General features: G+C 41.7%; 1 long non-coding RNA gene across 3 annotated transcripts; it reads right to left on the bottom strand.

The window, feature by feature from the left end:
* Positions 1–7,523: 7,523 nt before the first annotated feature.
* LOC135541550 (uncharacterized) lies at positions 7,524–13,841 on the bottom strand. Of its 3 annotated transcripts, XR_010455978.1 has the most exons (4): positions 11,828–13,841; positions 10,940–11,687; positions 10,676–10,816; positions 7,524–10,355 (listed from the first exon to the last, which is right to left on the bottom strand). It is a non-coding gene; the product is annotated as an uncharacterized LOC135541550 (long non-coding RNA). The 3 variants fall into 3 exon arrangements; XR_010455977.1 differs by lacking the exons at positions 10,940–11,687; positions 11,828–13,841 and having other exon boundaries at positions 7,524–9,873; positions 10,301–10,355; positions 10,676–10,925; XR_010455976.1 differs by lacking the exons at positions 10,940–11,687; positions 11,828–13,841 and having other exon boundaries at positions 10,676–10,925.
* Positions 13,842–16,529: the final 2,688 nt, after the last annotated feature.

Raw genomic sequence — 16,529 nt, 5'->3', positions numbered from 1 at the left:
CACACGCAGAACAACACACTATCGGGCACGCCCCTTTGGTATTCAGGCAAAATAATCAATGACAGAGCTGACGGAGGAGGCTTGTTGTTGTCCAATCTTTATACTTGCATTTTTGTTTGCAATATAAATCCAATATATATAGACAACTGTTAATGCAAGCTTGCGTATCAGATATAGGGCCATAATTATGTCCATATTGGAAACTATTGCCAGATTAATGTAAATATATACTTTTTTAAATGTGTTTATTATGTATTGGGGGTTTGTGATATATGACCAATATACCACAGCTAAGAGCCAATGTATGCTTGATCCGAAAATGGTCGGATGGTGTGATGCCCCCAGAGGCATGCAGAGGCCAGAGGTCCTTACCTTGAGCTCCATACCACATTGCTGTGCGCCATTAAATTGTGTAACAATGATATTATTATTATTTTTTCACCTTTATTTAACCAGGTAGGCTAGTTGAGAACAAGTTCTCATTTGCAACTGCGACCTGGCCAAGATAAAGCATAGCAATTTGACACATACAACAACACAGAGTTACACAGGGGAATAAACAAAACATACAGTCAATAATACAGTAGAAAAAAAAAGAAGAAAAAAAAGTCTATATACAGTGAGTGCAAATGAGGTAAGATAAGGGAGTTAAGGCAATAAATAGGCCATGGTGGCGAAGTAATTACAATTTAGCAATTAAACACTGGAATGGTAGATGTGCAGAAGATGACTGTGCAAGTATAGATACTAGGGTGCAAAGGAGAAAGATAAATAAATAAATACAGTATGGGGATGAGGTAGTTGGATGGGCTGTTTACACAGGTGCTGTGATATATGAGCTGCTCTGACAGCTGGTGCTTAAAGCTAGTGAGAGAGATATGAGTCTCCAGCTTCAGTGATTTTTGCAGTTTGTTCCAGTCATTGGCAGCAGAGAACTGGATGGAAAGGCGACCAAAGGAGGAATTGGCTTTGGGGGTGACCAGTGAGATGTACCTGCTGGAGAGCGTGCTACGAGTGGGTGCTGCTATGGTGACCAGTGAGCTGAGACAAGGTGGGGCTTTAGCTAGCAGAGACTTGTAGATAACCTATAGCCAGTGGGTTTGGTGACGAGTATGAAGCGAGGGCCAACCAACGAGAGTGTACAGGTCGGAGTGGTGGGTAGTGTATGGGGCTTTGGTGACAAAACGGATGGCACTGTGATAGACTGCATCCAATTTGTTGAGTAGAGTGTTGGAGGCTATTTTATAGATGACATCGCCAAAGTCGAGGATCGGTAGGATGGTCAGTTTTACAAGGGTATGTTTGGCAGCATGAGTGAAGGATGCTTTCTTGCGATATAGGAAGCCAATTCTAGATTTAATTTTGGACTGGAGATGCTTAATGTGAGTCTGGAAGGAGAGATTACAGTCTAACCAGACACCTAGGTATTTGTAGTTGTCCACGTATTCAAAGTCAGAGCCGTCCAGAGTAGTGATGCTGGACGGGCGGGCAGGTGCGGGCAGTGACCGATTGAATAGCATGTATTTAGTTTTACTTGCATTTAAGAGCAGTTGGAGGCCATGGAAGGAGAGTTGTATGGCATTGATGCTCGTCTGGAGGTTAGTTAACACAGTGTCCAAAGAGGGGCCAGAAGTGTACAGAATGGTGTCGTCTGCGTAGAGGTGGATCAGAGAATCACCAGCAGCAAGAGTGACATCATTGATGTATACAGAGAAGAGAGTCAGCCCGAGAATTGAATCCTGTGGCACCCCCATAGAGACTGCCAGAGGTCCGGACAACAGGCCCTCCGATTTCACACACTGAACTCTATCAGAGAAGTAGTTGGTAAACCAGGTGAGGCAATTCATTAGAGAAACCAAGGCTGTCGAGTCTGCCAATAAGAATGTGGTGATTGATAGAGTTGAAAGCCTTGGCCAGGTCGATGATTACAGCTGCACAGTAATGTCTCTTATCGATGGCAGTTAAGATATCGTTTAGGACCTTGAGCGTGGCTGAGGTGCACCCATGACCAGCTCTGAAACCAGACTGCATAGCGGAGAAGGTACGGTGGGATTCAAAATGGTCGATAATCTGTTTGTTAACTTGGCTTTCGAAGACCTTAGAAAGACAGGGTGGGATAAGATATAGGTCTGTAATAGTTTGGGTCTAGTGTCACCCCCTTTGTAGAGGGGGATGACCGCGGCAGCTTTCCAATCTTTGGGAATCTCAGACAATACGAAAGAGAACCCCTTGAACAGGCTAGTAATAGGGGTTGCAACAATTTCGGCAGATCATTTTAGAAAGAGAAGGTCCAGATTGTCTAGCCCAGCTGATTTGTATGGGTCCAGATTTTGCCGCTCTTTCAGAACATCAGCTATCTGGATTTGGGTGAAGGAGAAATGGTGGGGGCTTTGGCGGGTTGCTGTGGAGGGTGCCGGGCAGTTGACCGGGGTAGGGGTAGCCAGGTGGAAAGCATGGCCAGCCGTGGAGAAATGCTTATTGAAATTCTCAATTACAGTGGATTTATCGGTGGTAACAGCTGGGAGGAGGTGCTCTTAATCTCCGTGAACTTTACAGTGTCCTAGAACCTTTTGAGTTTGTACTACAAGGACTTCTGTTTGAAAAAGCTAGCCATAGCTTTCCTAACTGCCTGTGGAGGGCTTCATACAGCTCCACATTGACATGATTGGTTGAAAGTAGGTATTTGTATTTATTATTTGTCCCCATTGCCTTGGCAGCAGCTACTCTTCATGGGGTCCAGCAAAATTAAAACTATTTTAAATTTTAAACTATTTAAACTAAAATTTTAAAATATTTTAAAAGCACTACAATACATTCACAGATTTCACAACACACTGTGTGCCCTCAGGTCCCTACTCCACCACATCCATGTGTATGTGTGTATAGTGTGTATGTTATCGTGTGTTTGCATGTGTCTGTGCCTATATTTGTGTTGCTTCACAGTCCCTGCTGTGAGGTGAGGACAGGATGTCCTGTATAAACAGAAACAGCTCTGTGCTCCTCTGGGAAATGCAAGAAGTATGAATCCCCTGACTTCTGCAGAGGCCATATCACTGTAAATGCTGCATGGCTAATGCAGAAGCCGGGTTGACCATGTAGAGCCTTTTAGGGCTGGATGCAGGCACTCCGCGTTGTGTGGTGCTTAAGAACTTCCTTTATTGTATATTAGCAATATACCATACATCCTCCGGCCTAACTGCTTAATTTTACCACTTGCAAATTATCATCCCCAAAATTCTGCTTTAACCTCGTTTCCATCCACAGTTTGATGCCAGTAAAAGTTATACTGTTTTAGAAAATCAGGACAGCTTTGATAAAAACAGGAAGTTTCGGTACAATTGTATAAATGCCAAAAGATAATTAGTTCATCGGACATGGTGAGATATTTTTGTGTCGGTAAAATGTATTATGCGAGAAATGGCGGTGGATATGCCTTTATGCGCAAATATTGATATAATAACCATAATATCGAAGCAAATTTGGGAGTCACGCGATCCGGTGTGGTCCACCCACTATGACTCGGGAAATTTACGCAGTTCATGAGGCAACAGATTAAGTAAATTATGATGAGTTGCACAAGGTCTTGAAAGTGCACGCAATGAGCTTGATACTCCTTTCCAATATATCGAGGGTCTTCTTCTGGTGACACGATGATCGATGCTTTACTGCCGTTTGACAAATACAAATATGATTGTTTTTTATCCATAATAAGGTCAACATATAGAGTCGAATATCCTACCCGCAATGTATCTGCGAGCTGTTTGCTTGAGCGCAAATCAAGACCAGAGTCAGCGCATTTGCTTACTCAAGTTGTTGTGACATAACTATCCGTAGAGTTGAATATGCGATGGAAACACATTCAACTATAGATTGCATTAGGTACATGTACGTTAAGCAGAAAAATTACATTTTGTGTGCACTACCACGCACTGTTTTTTCTCTGCAATAAGTCAGTTTGGTGGAAACAAACCGCTGGAGGGAAAATGCCCATATTTTCTTAATGCGGATTTGAGAACATTTACATGAAAATCTGTCGCCAATTGGATGGAAACCTACTATCTTTTGATATAATTAATCACTGATTGCTACAACGTATTTACATAAGATCATGTCCGTAATAAAATAACCGGAAGTACTCAAACGGAAGTATCACACTTTGTGCTACACAAAATGAGTTCCCATCGACATTAGGTAAGTAACTGTCAACAACATGTCTGTCGCGATGTATGCGAGACTGTATCTCCAGAGATTTTCACACCCCCTGCGTTCACAAGGTACAGCACTGACTATTCAGAAAATACACTAAGGTTTAGTGCTAATTAACGTTAGCTGCACAACTTGACATCTCTGCCCCATGGAAGCAAGCTAGTTAGCAAAAATGCTAGTTTCAAACTGTCTTGCTACTTGAGACATTTCAGCCAGACAAGGCTATTGCCAATGCCAGATCTATTGTTATTACGTCTTGCTACATGTGAGATCCCCATTTAATATAATCTGTCCAAAATTCAAAGTCAATCCTAATATCAAAGTTTGCCACGTCTTTTTTAGACATCTTTATTATTATGAGATCTTGTTTTCAACTGGTTCTCAATTTAACTTGTTCTCAACTGGTCTACCTGGTTAAATAAAGGTGAAATAAAAAAATATATATTTGAACCTTTATTTTGACAGAGAGTCATGCTGAGACCAACTTTTTACAGTTGAGCCCTGTATACAGGTCTGATGTCCCTATCCCACATCAGCCTATCATCCTAGCCAGAGTAGATTCCAACCCTATGCTTGCTTACAGCTGCACTGGGGACGGACTAGCCCAAGGTGTACTCTTAAGCAGTCTACCATTATTCATTGAGGTCAAAGGACCTTATATGTTATTTTCAGAAGTAGACTTGCTCTGGCAGCCAAAACAGCCAATTCTCCATCTAAATGTGAATCGATTCTGAATTGCGATATGGTTCTAGAAACATAAAGTCCTTTACTTTCATATCACATCAAAATAATTTCACAAATGCAAAATATACACTTAGATTTTTAAATTTAAATAATTTAGCAGACGCTCTTATCCAGAGCGACTTACAGTAGTGAGTGGATACATTTCCATACTTTTTCAGTACTGGTCCCCATGTTGTGTTTGACCTTTGCTCTAATCCCCACCAGAAGTCAACCTTTATGACTGTTCTATTTAAAAAAAATCTTTCTTCAGCTTTTGTTTACCTGCTTCCTGTAATACTGTTGAGTGCTGTGTGAGAGAGAGATGAGTAGTGATGAGTTGAATATGAGATTTAACAGTGTATTTATTATGTTGAATGTCCTTTTAGCTTTCCATATGTCGCCCCCTGCAGGTTGGCAGCTATAAAGTCATCAGTGTCGATGGCATGGACCTTCTTCACGTAATGGAACCTCGAATTGGTGCGACACAGTACTTGTCAAAAGTTTGGACACACCTACTAATTCCAGGGTTTTTCTCTACCACAGCATTCTGCAGCTATATGCCATCCCATCTGGTTTGCGTTTAGTGGGGCTATCATTTATTTTTCACCTGGAAAATGACCCAAAACACACCTCCAGGTTGTGAAAGGGCTATTTGATCAAGAAGGAGAGTGATGGAGTGCTGCATCAGATGACCTGACCTCCACAATCACCTGACCTCAACCCAATTGAGATGGTTTGGGATGAGTTGGACCTCAGAGTGAAGGAAAAGCAGCCAACAAGTGCTCAGCATGTGGGAACTCCTTCAACACTGTTGGAAAAGCATTCCAGGTGAAGCTGGTTGAGAGAATGCCAAGAGTATGCAAAGCTGTCATCAGGGTAAAGGGTGGCTACCTTGAAGAATCTCAAATATATTTTGATTTGTTTAACACATTTTTTGGTTACTACATGATTCCATATGTGTTATTTTATCGTTTTGTTGTCTTCACTATTATTCCACAATGTTGAAAATAGTACAAATAAAGAAAAACCCTTGAATGAGTAGGTGTCCAAACTTTTGACTGGTACTGTAATTGAATTATACTTTAGTCAAGATGACACAAATTATGATAGACAAAAGACAAAAAATGTGATACTCAAATGTATAAATACACAACCTCATGCAAGATGCAAAGACAGAAGTACATTTCCCTGGCATATACCGACAAAATAAACACAGTGAATTATAGGTAATTTGTTATAAATAGTTGAAAGTTCATACTTCAAATGTTTTTGTGAATTCCACTTCAGAGTTATGGCTATAGTGTATGTCTGTATGGTCATGATTTGTCTCATGAATGATGTGTCCACAGAGGTTCTGAGTTGATTGATCCCAAACTCCTGGCCCTTCTCAGGAGCAAAGGCATCACTGTGGAGGTGCAGGACACAGTAGGGACACCTGACATCTGTCTACAGTATTAGGGATGTGTGGTTGTGCAATATATTTCAGTACATGAGCATTTATAGACAGGTTTACCCAAGCCTGGTTTGGAATATCCTCTTAAGAGATTTCTCTCACAGTAAGTTACTGTGTGCCACCACAGCTCTGGAAAGCTCTCCATCCATACACAAACATTGCAAGCCCCTGCCTATAGAATGTGTAGGGCAGCTATAATTTACATTTTTCTTCTCTCTGACACTCATCCCTGCTCCTTCCTCAGCCAAACGCTTGTGCAACTTCCTGAGCAGTGAAAGGTGAGTGGTGGCGGCTGGTCTGATTCTTCCTCCAATCAGCACAGAGCTAGAGTAGCCTAGCAACAACAACATCCTGAGGTATTTTTGGAATAGAGGGATTTGATGGAAAACAGGATGTTTGTTCACCACTCTAGGATGCATGATCTGGATCAATCTGTCCTTATTCAGGTGCTGAATTGCTGTATGTTTTTTTGCAATTGCACTCTCCTTGCTCGAAGGTTGTATCATGGTTTTATGTGAACAGGGTGAGACATTTCTAGAAGTTTGTGTGTGTGTGTACGGGAAGATGAAAATTAAAAAGAGAAGTGGAGTGTGTTGGCAATTGTGTATTTCTGAGCATTGGAGGATATGATTTGGGGGGGGGGTGTTTTATAGTGGTTTTTATCTGTATCATTGTAAATACATATGGCATGTTACCATTGAAGCAATAAACAATATCTACAACAAATAGTTTTTTTGTTTTTATTTAATTGCATGTGTTGAAGATTGAGCACCGTTTGCTGATTATCAGGAGAAATTTACTAAATGGAACAGAAAGACATTGATTCATATCAATAATTCAGTGACTGAGAGCATATGGGATATACCCAAGGTGATTGTCCTTCATTTGGATTAGTAAACCTCTTTAATGTCATTGTCTATCTTCTACCCTTACCTCTCCGAACCACCCATTTCTCTATCTGTCTCACAATACAACGCAATTCCACTGGCTTTGTTCTTCTCAGAGATAATCTGCAGGATACGTGTATCAACAAATCATCAATTTAGTTTTGCTTCACCACACAAACACATGGCCATTCATTCATTCAACCATTCATTCACACGCAATCACATACTCTCCTAAAACACTATACTCGGAAGAATATAAATCAAATTTTATTTTTCACAAACACATGTTAAGCAGACGTTATTGCGGGTGTCGCGGAATGCCTACGTTTCTAGCTCCAACAGTGCAGTAATATCTAACCATTCACAACAATATACACAACCTAAAAGTAAAATAATGGAATTAAGAAGAGCAATGTTGGAGTGGCTTAGACTAAAATACAGTATATACATATGAGATGAGTAAAGCAAAAACATGTCAACATTAAAGTGAATAGTGTTCCATTTTTAAGTGGCCAATGATTTCAAGTCTATGTATATGGAGCAGCAGCCTGTAAGGTGCAGGGTTAAATATCCGGGTGGAAGCCGCCTAGTGAATGCTATTTAACAGTCTGATGGCCTTGAGATAGAAGCTGTTTTTCAGTCTCTCGGTCCCAGCTTTGATGCACTTGTACTGACCTCGCCTTCTGGATGATAGCAGAGTGAACAGGCTGTGGCTCGGGTGGTTGTTGTCCTTGATTATATTTTTGGCCTTCCTGTGACATTGGGTGATGTAGGTGTCATTGAGGGCAGGTAGTTTGCCCCCAGTGATGCGTTGGGCAGACCGCACCACCCTCTGGAGAGCCCTGCAGTTGCAGGCGGTGCAGTTGCCGTACCAGGCAGTGATACAGCCCAACAGGATGCTCTCAATTGTGCATCTGTAAATGTTTGTGAGGGTTTTAGCTGCCAATCCAAATTTCTTCAGCCTCCTGAGGTTGAAGAGGTTCTGTTGCACCTTCTTCACCACACTGTCTGTGTGGGTGGACCATTTCAGATTGTCAGTGATGTGTGCGCCGAAGAACTTGAAGCTTTCCACCTGCTCCACTGCGATCCTGTTGATGATCAGTCCACTATCAGCTCCTTTGTTTTGCCAACATTAAGTGAAAAGTTATTTTCCTGGCACCACACTCCCAGGGCCCGCACCTCCTCTCTGCAGGCTTTCCTGTCATTGTTGATAATCAGGCCTACTACTGTTGTGTCGTCTGCAAATTTGATGATTGAGTTTGATGATAGTCAATGAACAACATTCTTACATAGGTATTCCTCTTGTCCAGATGGGATAGGGTAGTGTGCAGTGCGATGGCATCCTCAATGGATCTATTGGGGTGGTAAGCAAATTGAAGTGGGTCTAGGGTGACAGGTAAGGTAGAGGTGATATGATCCTTAACTAGCCTCTCAAAGCACTTCATGATGACAGAAGTGAGTGCTACTGGGCGATAGTTATTTAGTTCAGTTACCTTTGCTTTCTTGCGTACAGGAACAATGGTGGACGTCTTAAAGCGAGTGGGAACATCAGCCTGGTATAGTGAGAGATTGAATATGTCCGTAAACACTCCAGCCAGCTGCTCTGCGGACGCTCTGAGGACGCAGCTAGGGATGCCGTCTGGGCCGGCAGCCTTGCGAGGGTTAACACGCTTAAATGTCAGCCACGGGAGAAGGAGAGCCCACAGTCCTTGGTAGCGGGCCGCATTGGTGGTACTGTGTTATCCTCATAGCGAGCGAAGAACATGTTGAGCTTGTCCGGAAGCAAGACGTCGGTGTCCACAAAGTGGCTGCTTTTCCCTTTGTAGTCCATGATTGTCTGTAGACCCTGCCATATTCATCTTGTGTCTGAGCTGTTGAATTAGGACTCCACTTTGAATCTATACTCTATAATGCACAGGCCACAGTCAAATTAAGTGTGGTGTTTATTAGACAGGGTATTAAATCAACAGGAAATTATTTAGCGTGCCACTCTCCAGTCTGTCTCGATACCATCAAAGAGAGTAGAACTACCACATGATAAATGGAACATTTACAATGACATACAGTAGCTGTCAAGCAGGGAATTCTGGGAGATACACAAGGTCAATCAAAGGGCTGCTTAAAAAACACATGACAGGCAAGGTAGCCTAGTGGTTAGACTAGAGCTTTGGACTAGTAACCGGAAGGTTGCAAGTTCAAACCCTCAAGCTGACAATGTACAAATCTGTCGTTCTGCACCTGAACAGACAGTCAACCCACTGTTCCTAGGCCGTCACTGAAAATAAGAATTTGTTCTTAACTGACTTGCCTAGTTAAATAAAGGTAAAAAAAATATATATTTCAGAAAAACGCAATGAAATATTTGCCATTTAGCAGACGCTTTTGTCCAAGCGTGTGCATACATTTTTGTATAGGAGACCCAAGTGGGAATCGAACCAACGTTCAAAATGTGAGGAACGCCCTTTTGTCCTCATCACGTCACCATCATCACAGTTTCTGCACAAGTCACCAAAGACGAATTCTCATCCTGTGTTGCAAATCCCTGATGTCCTCACACTCAGTCTCAAAGTGTGTCGTGGCGTCATAGGAGCGAGACACAAAGATCTGAACAAGGGAGATGGGATCAAAATAAACAACACCAGAGTCTCCACAATTTGTAATCCTGGTACAACTCAATGGCCTAGAATAATGAAACAATTTTGATATATTATAGTGAATTCGGTGGGTATCCTCGACCGGGGCTTGAACCCAGGTCCAGCGACTGTCAACCCCTTAGCAGTTACGCCAAGAGTTCCAAACCTCTCAACAAGTTTGCTAGGTGTTGGCTTAAGGTCGATACACTAGCCCCTTTGTTTCAGGAGAGCGTGTTCCCATGCTTCTCTATTCCAAGTCCTTAACGTGTATCGAATTAAGGGAGTATCCCCGACCAGGACCTGAAACCTGACTCGAACACCAAAAGATCTGAACCTCTTGGCTAGGTCACTAGGTGTGGGGTTATGGACAATACAATATATTGAAGGTAGCCCCTTACCTGACTTTTCCTTCCATCGTCAATAGGGACCATCATGTTGCTGACAGAAACAAATCTGTAAACCAATCACATGAATTCTTTAGTGTATTGTTTTGTGTGTGAAATTGGTTGTGTGTCATTACAATATACTGTACATATGACTCTGGATGTAACAGTAGGTTGTGTGAAACTTTTGTCTTTAAAAAATGATATGCTTTTAAGGATATTTGCTGACTCTATTGAACAGATAGAGGATGACAGTGGAGAAAGCTATAGAGAGGTTGTGTCAAAGGGCAGTAGCCGGATTCAAACGTATGCCAACACTGCAAACATTTGTGCCGGGGGCTGTGGCTAAGACTGCTAGACCACCTTAGGCCATGGTTGTGTAGAACTTACCTCTGATGAATGGGCTCCAGCAGTTCCATCCCAGGCTGCACTTACTTCTCTGGGTTACTGGTCTCTACAGTGGTGCTCACCATGGCGATATACATCCCCGATGACGCCATGTTGTGAGCGTAGCACACCATACATAGATGTCTGAAAAACAAATAGGGTCAAGTTATGATTAATCTGAAGTCTAACATATTGTATTCACATTTAACCTGTTTGATATTTGGGGTATTCCTTTGTCTAACTTCTAGTGTATTTCTTGTGCCATACCTGATTTCCTGTGGACTTTGCTTGAGGGATGATGATTTGGCAGGAGTTGGCATCATGGGTGTATTTGATTGGATGATTCAGTGAACAGATGACCTGTGTAACCTGGCCCACCTTCTTCACCCAGCACGTAGCTGGGGTGTGAGATCAAATTTATTTATATAGCCCTTCTTACATCAGCTGATATCTCAAAGTACTGTACAGAAACCCAGCCTAGATCAGCTGTTTACAGCGAAACAGCTTGATAGAGAGAAATATTAGGTTCTACTTCTACTAATTTACCCTACTGACATTCAGCCCACTTTCCTGTAATTCATGCACTACCATTTCTCACTTCATTCATCCATTAATTCCCTCTTCAACACTCTTTCTCTCTTATCCACTCTCTACCTCACCAACCACTCACTGCTCCTTCAGATTTCACTGCTACCCCTTTGCCCTTGTCCATCACAATCTCTTCCACCTTTCTGTTTAACATGTAGGTCCCTCCATGCACTTAACATGAGACATACAGGAATAGTGAGGTTACTTTGGGGACATATACAACACCATCATAAAAACACTTGATGTTAATGTATTAATGCATTCTTGAGCGCCTGCATGTGTGTGTGTGTATTACCTGGCAAAGCCCTTGGGTAGTTACCCTAGCCCACACAATGGAAAGAGGTAGGGACTGCAGTTTTAGCGAGCCATAAACTCAGAATACAGCTTGAGCCGTCTTATGGTCTGGATGCACGGCTGGTCCAAGTAGCTGTGAAGGCAGGCACATGACCATGGAGATTCAAAATCTTGCATCTTGGTTTCAATTTATATTCTGTTGAGGCATATACTTTAGAGAATGTGTGTGTGCGTTCCTGTCTGTTTTTCTGTCTGTTTAACATTTGTACTGACTCGTCACTGCGGTACAGGGCCAAGACATGGCCAGGGAATTCCATGTCTGGTCCCAGGTTGAACCGGCGGAAAAACTCTCTCATGCTGGTCCTGTTGGGGTCCATGTCCTGGTGGGTACGCAGGTCGCCCTCCTCAAAGTTCAGGATGAACAGGAGCAGCTTCCTGAACCTGTGCTTGTCAAACAGCCCCATCAGATCTGTAACACACACCATGTTACATCCACGGCATGAGACTTTGAATGACATTATGCATTTAAAAATCAAGATAATCAATTTGAGTTTACTTTGACTGCTATGTGGGAATCCGTTGATGAATCTGAAACAAAGAATTTGTAAGTTACAAATATTGGTTATATTTGTTACCTGAAGCTAAGGCCTCTGCCTCGGTTGAAGAGACTTTGTGGACTTTCCTATCCCTGTACACACAGCTTCCCTCCAACAACTTAAAGTCCCGATGCCGAGTTACCTCGGTGTACACCAGCATTTTAACCAGCTGACCTGAACAAACACACACACAGGATAACACTACAAGAATGACCCTGACTCGCAGTTAAGTTTGTTCTGAGGTGTCTGTCCTAAATCTGAGTGTTATAAGAAAGATCAGGAAACCTTTTTTGTGTGGTTTTGGTATTTAACCCTTATTTTAGGCGCTAAACTGTCTCCATACTTCCATTCATTTTTTAAATTGGTACAGATTAGTTTTGTGATTCTTGTGCTCATAGAGCAAAACAACTGACATGTACATTACAGGCTCACCTTTCCATAGAGGGATCATATTAGTGTAGCCCAAACTGTTTGGATGCTAGACAGAAGTTGGCATATTGGCTGTACTGTCCCGTGATACTTGTGGGGGTCCTAGAACAAAACGTGAGTCTCCATCTTTCCATGATAGTGTGTAGGCTGTTCGGATGCTACAGACGTTTTCATGAGAAGACCGATTTTAGGGGATGTCTCATGGTCTGACAAACACCACTCTAGCTGTGCCACCTTTCCCTGCAGACACGGAAGGGCGACAGAGGAGGATGCAGTGGGTTGAGACGTAGCCCACACAAAAAAATTCTCTCTATTATAAATTGCTGTATTTCGATGGGGATTTTGTATTATGATAATTAGAAGTGAAACACTAAGTCAGTGAATTTAGTGGAAACCTGCTCATTTGTAACAAGCATTCATTGTTACACGGCTGTAATTGTGGGGCTTCCAAAGCAAGAGCCCCGTCTTAGATTTTCTTTAGCACTCTATTCCTCCTACACCGTTTAAGTTAGATGGAATATCCGTCTACTTCTCTGCTATTCATATCTGGTCGCGGAATCAAAATATTCACTAGGGATCTTACGCTACAGCTGTTTTAGTAACTGCATTACCACCTCTTCTTCCAAGTTTTCACCACTAACGCAACAAGTTAGAGAAAAATGTTTAAAAGGTATGAAATCTTCCCCTACTTCTCTGCTTGTCAAATCCAAATCGGATAAGAAATCGTGTGTACCAATCTATAACTAAGACCCGTTTTAGTAACAAATCGCCTCTCTTTCTAGCTGCTGTAAATCATGTCAGAAGCCAGCAGATAAATTATTTTCCATACAACAGCCATTTGGACCACTAACCCAACAAGTTAGAAAAAAATATTGCTAGGATATTCAGACACAGAGAGCAAACATTATGAGTGAAGAGAATAACCACAATTACAGACCCCAACAACACAAATATTGACCTTTCAACAACTGAACCATAACTACAGACTAGATCCACACAACTACGGACCAAAACAACTGACCACAACCACAGACTGCAAAAACAAAACTGCTTACCATATCTAGTGACCACAACCACACAAATTCTGACCACACAACTACTGATCACTCATCTACTGACCACAACCACACAACTACTGATCACAACTGCTGACCAGAAGCACACAACTACTGACCACAACCAAACAAATTCTGACCACTCATCTGACCCCAACTACACATCTAGTGACCACAAGCACACATACAGTGCCTTGCGAAAGTATTCGGCCCCCTTGAACTTTGCGACCTTTTGCCACATTTCAGGCTTCAAACATAAAGATATAAAACTGTATTTTTTTGTGAAGAATCAACAACAAGTGGGACACAATCATGAAGTGGAACGACATTTATTGGATATTTCAAACTTTTTTAACAAATCAAAAACTGAAAAATTGGGCGTGCAAAATTATTCAGCCCCTTTACTTTCAGTGCAGCAAACTCTCTCCAGAAGTTCAGTGAGGATCTCTGAATGATCCAATGTTGACCTAAATGACTAATGATGATAAATACAATCCACCTGTGTAATCAAGTCTCCGTATAAAATGCACAGTCTCAGAGGTCTGTTAAAAGCGCAGAGAGCATCATGAAGAACAAGGAACACACCAGGCAGGTCCGAGATACTGTTGTGAAGAAGTTTAAAGCCGGATTTGGATACAAAAAGATTTCCCAAGCTTTAAACATCCCAAGCAGCACTGTGCAAGCGATAATATTGAAATGGAAGGAGTATCAGACCACTGCAAATCTACCAAGACCTGGCCGTCCCTCTAAACTTTCAGCTCATACAAGGAGAAGACTGATCAGAGATGCAGCCAAGAGGCCCATGATCACTCTGGATGAACTGCAGAGATCTACAGCTGAGGTGGGAGACTGTCCATAGGACAACAATCAGTCGTATATTGCACAAATCTGGCCTTTATGGAAGAGTGGCAAGAAGAACGCCATTTCTTAAAGATATCCATAAAAAGTGTTGTTTAAAGTTTGCCACAAGCCACCTGGGAGACACACTCAACATGTGGAAGAAGGTGCTCTGGTCAGATGAAACCAAATTTGAACTTTTTGGCAACAATGCAAAACGTTATGTTTGGCGTAAAAGCAACACAGCTCATCACCCTGAACACACAGCATCATGGTTTGGGCCTGCTTTTCTTCAGCAGGGACAGGGAAGATGGTTAAAATTGATGGGAAGATGGATGGAGCCAAATACAGGACCATTCTGGAAGAAAACCTGATGGAGTCTGCAAAAGACCTGAGACTGGGACGGAGATGTCTTCCAACAAGACAATGATCCAAAACATAAAGCAAAATCTACAATGGAATAGTTCAAAAATAAACATATCCAGGTGTTAGAATGGCCAAGTCAAAGTCCAGACCTGAATCCAATCGAGAATCTGTGGAAAGAACTGAAAACTACTGTTCACAAATGCTCTCCATCCAACCTCACTGAGCTCGAGCTGTTTTGCAAGGAGGAATGGGAAAAAAATTTCAGTCTCTCGATGTGCAAAACTGATAGAGACATACCCCAAGCGACTTACAGCTGTAATCGCAGCAAAAGGTGGCGCTACAAAGTATTAACTTAAGGGGGCTGAATAATTTTGCACGCCCAATTTTTCAGTTTTTGATTTGTTAAAAAAGTTTGAAATATCCAATAAATGTTGTTCCACTTCATGATTGTGTCCTACTTGTTGATTCTTCACAAAAAAATAGTTTTATATCTTTATGTTTGAAGCCTGAAATGTGGCAAAAGGTCGCAAGGTTCAAGGGGGCCGAATACTTTCGCAAGGCACTGTATAGTGACCACAAGCACTCAACTTTTGACCACACAATTTCTAACCACAACACAACTAGTGACCACAACCAAACAGCTACTGACCACAACCACACTACTGCTAAACCACATCTAGTGACCACAAAAACACAACTACAGACCACAACCACATAACTACTGACCAAATCTGACTATCGATGGGAATTAAAAATTATTTCACTATTTTAATATAATCAAAGTACATTTTAAACTTTTGAAGAGCAAACCCCACAACTTTACTTGTAAAATTACCATGTAGTTACATATCACAATTACAAGCAGTTACATATTACAATGTAACTATGAGGTTGTCACAGTTAACTACAACACTTGTTAGTGTAATTACACTGTAATAAGGACCCCTTACAATGAAGAGTTACAATCATGTCTTTTGTTAATTTATCCACAGTGGATTTGGTCCCTATTCTGCTCTTTATCCGGTGTTTCTTCCTGCTCACCATCACCTCTGTCTGGATCTTCTATCGCTCCCTGGTGGCTGTGGGGCTGATTGCAATGGCTGTGATAGTAGATCAGCACTCCTACTCAGAGATACTTCATAAATACAGCCCCAGCTCTCCAGTTCATGCATGATAATCATGAGATCCATTGTCTTGTCAACTCATTTTACCAAACACTCCTAGTAGACTGTGCCATAGCCTAATGACAGACCCCTCAGGAATGTAAATATCGTGGAAATGGGCATAATGTGAGGCGAGGTACGATCCAACAATGTAAAAAGTAAAGCACACAGTACGTTACAAAAATATAGATTTGCACATTGAAAGTGTTTACCAAGTCCGGCAATCACACCAAAGACCTAGAATCTAAGACCTATTTGTCTTGAGTGCTGGGAACTCAGTACGGACAGATTATGGAAGCAGAACTCGTTTTTGTTCTTTGCAATGGCAAATGAGCTTTTACAAATAATTTAAAACAAACATTTACGATATGTATTTTGCTTGTATCTGTATTAACATCGGCCATCATCCAGTTCCCATTAACTGTCTCAAGAATCTTAGTTATTACACACATATACAACATTTCCATACGTGTTAAACTAAGTGTTCAAAATTGTCCATGTGGGTTTTTATGAATAGATGCACATGGGG

Source organism: Oncorhynchus masou, chromosome 6, assembly GCF_036934945.1.
Source record: "Oncorhynchus masou masou isolate Uvic2021 chromosome 6, UVic_Omas_1.1, whole genome shotgun sequence".
NCBI classification, from domain to species: Eukaryota; Metazoa; Chordata; class Actinopteri; order Salmoniformes; family Salmonidae; genus Oncorhynchus; species Oncorhynchus masou.
The sequence above is the reverse complement of the archived record's forward strand: the minus strand, read 5'-3'. Positions and strand labels throughout refer to the sequence as shown.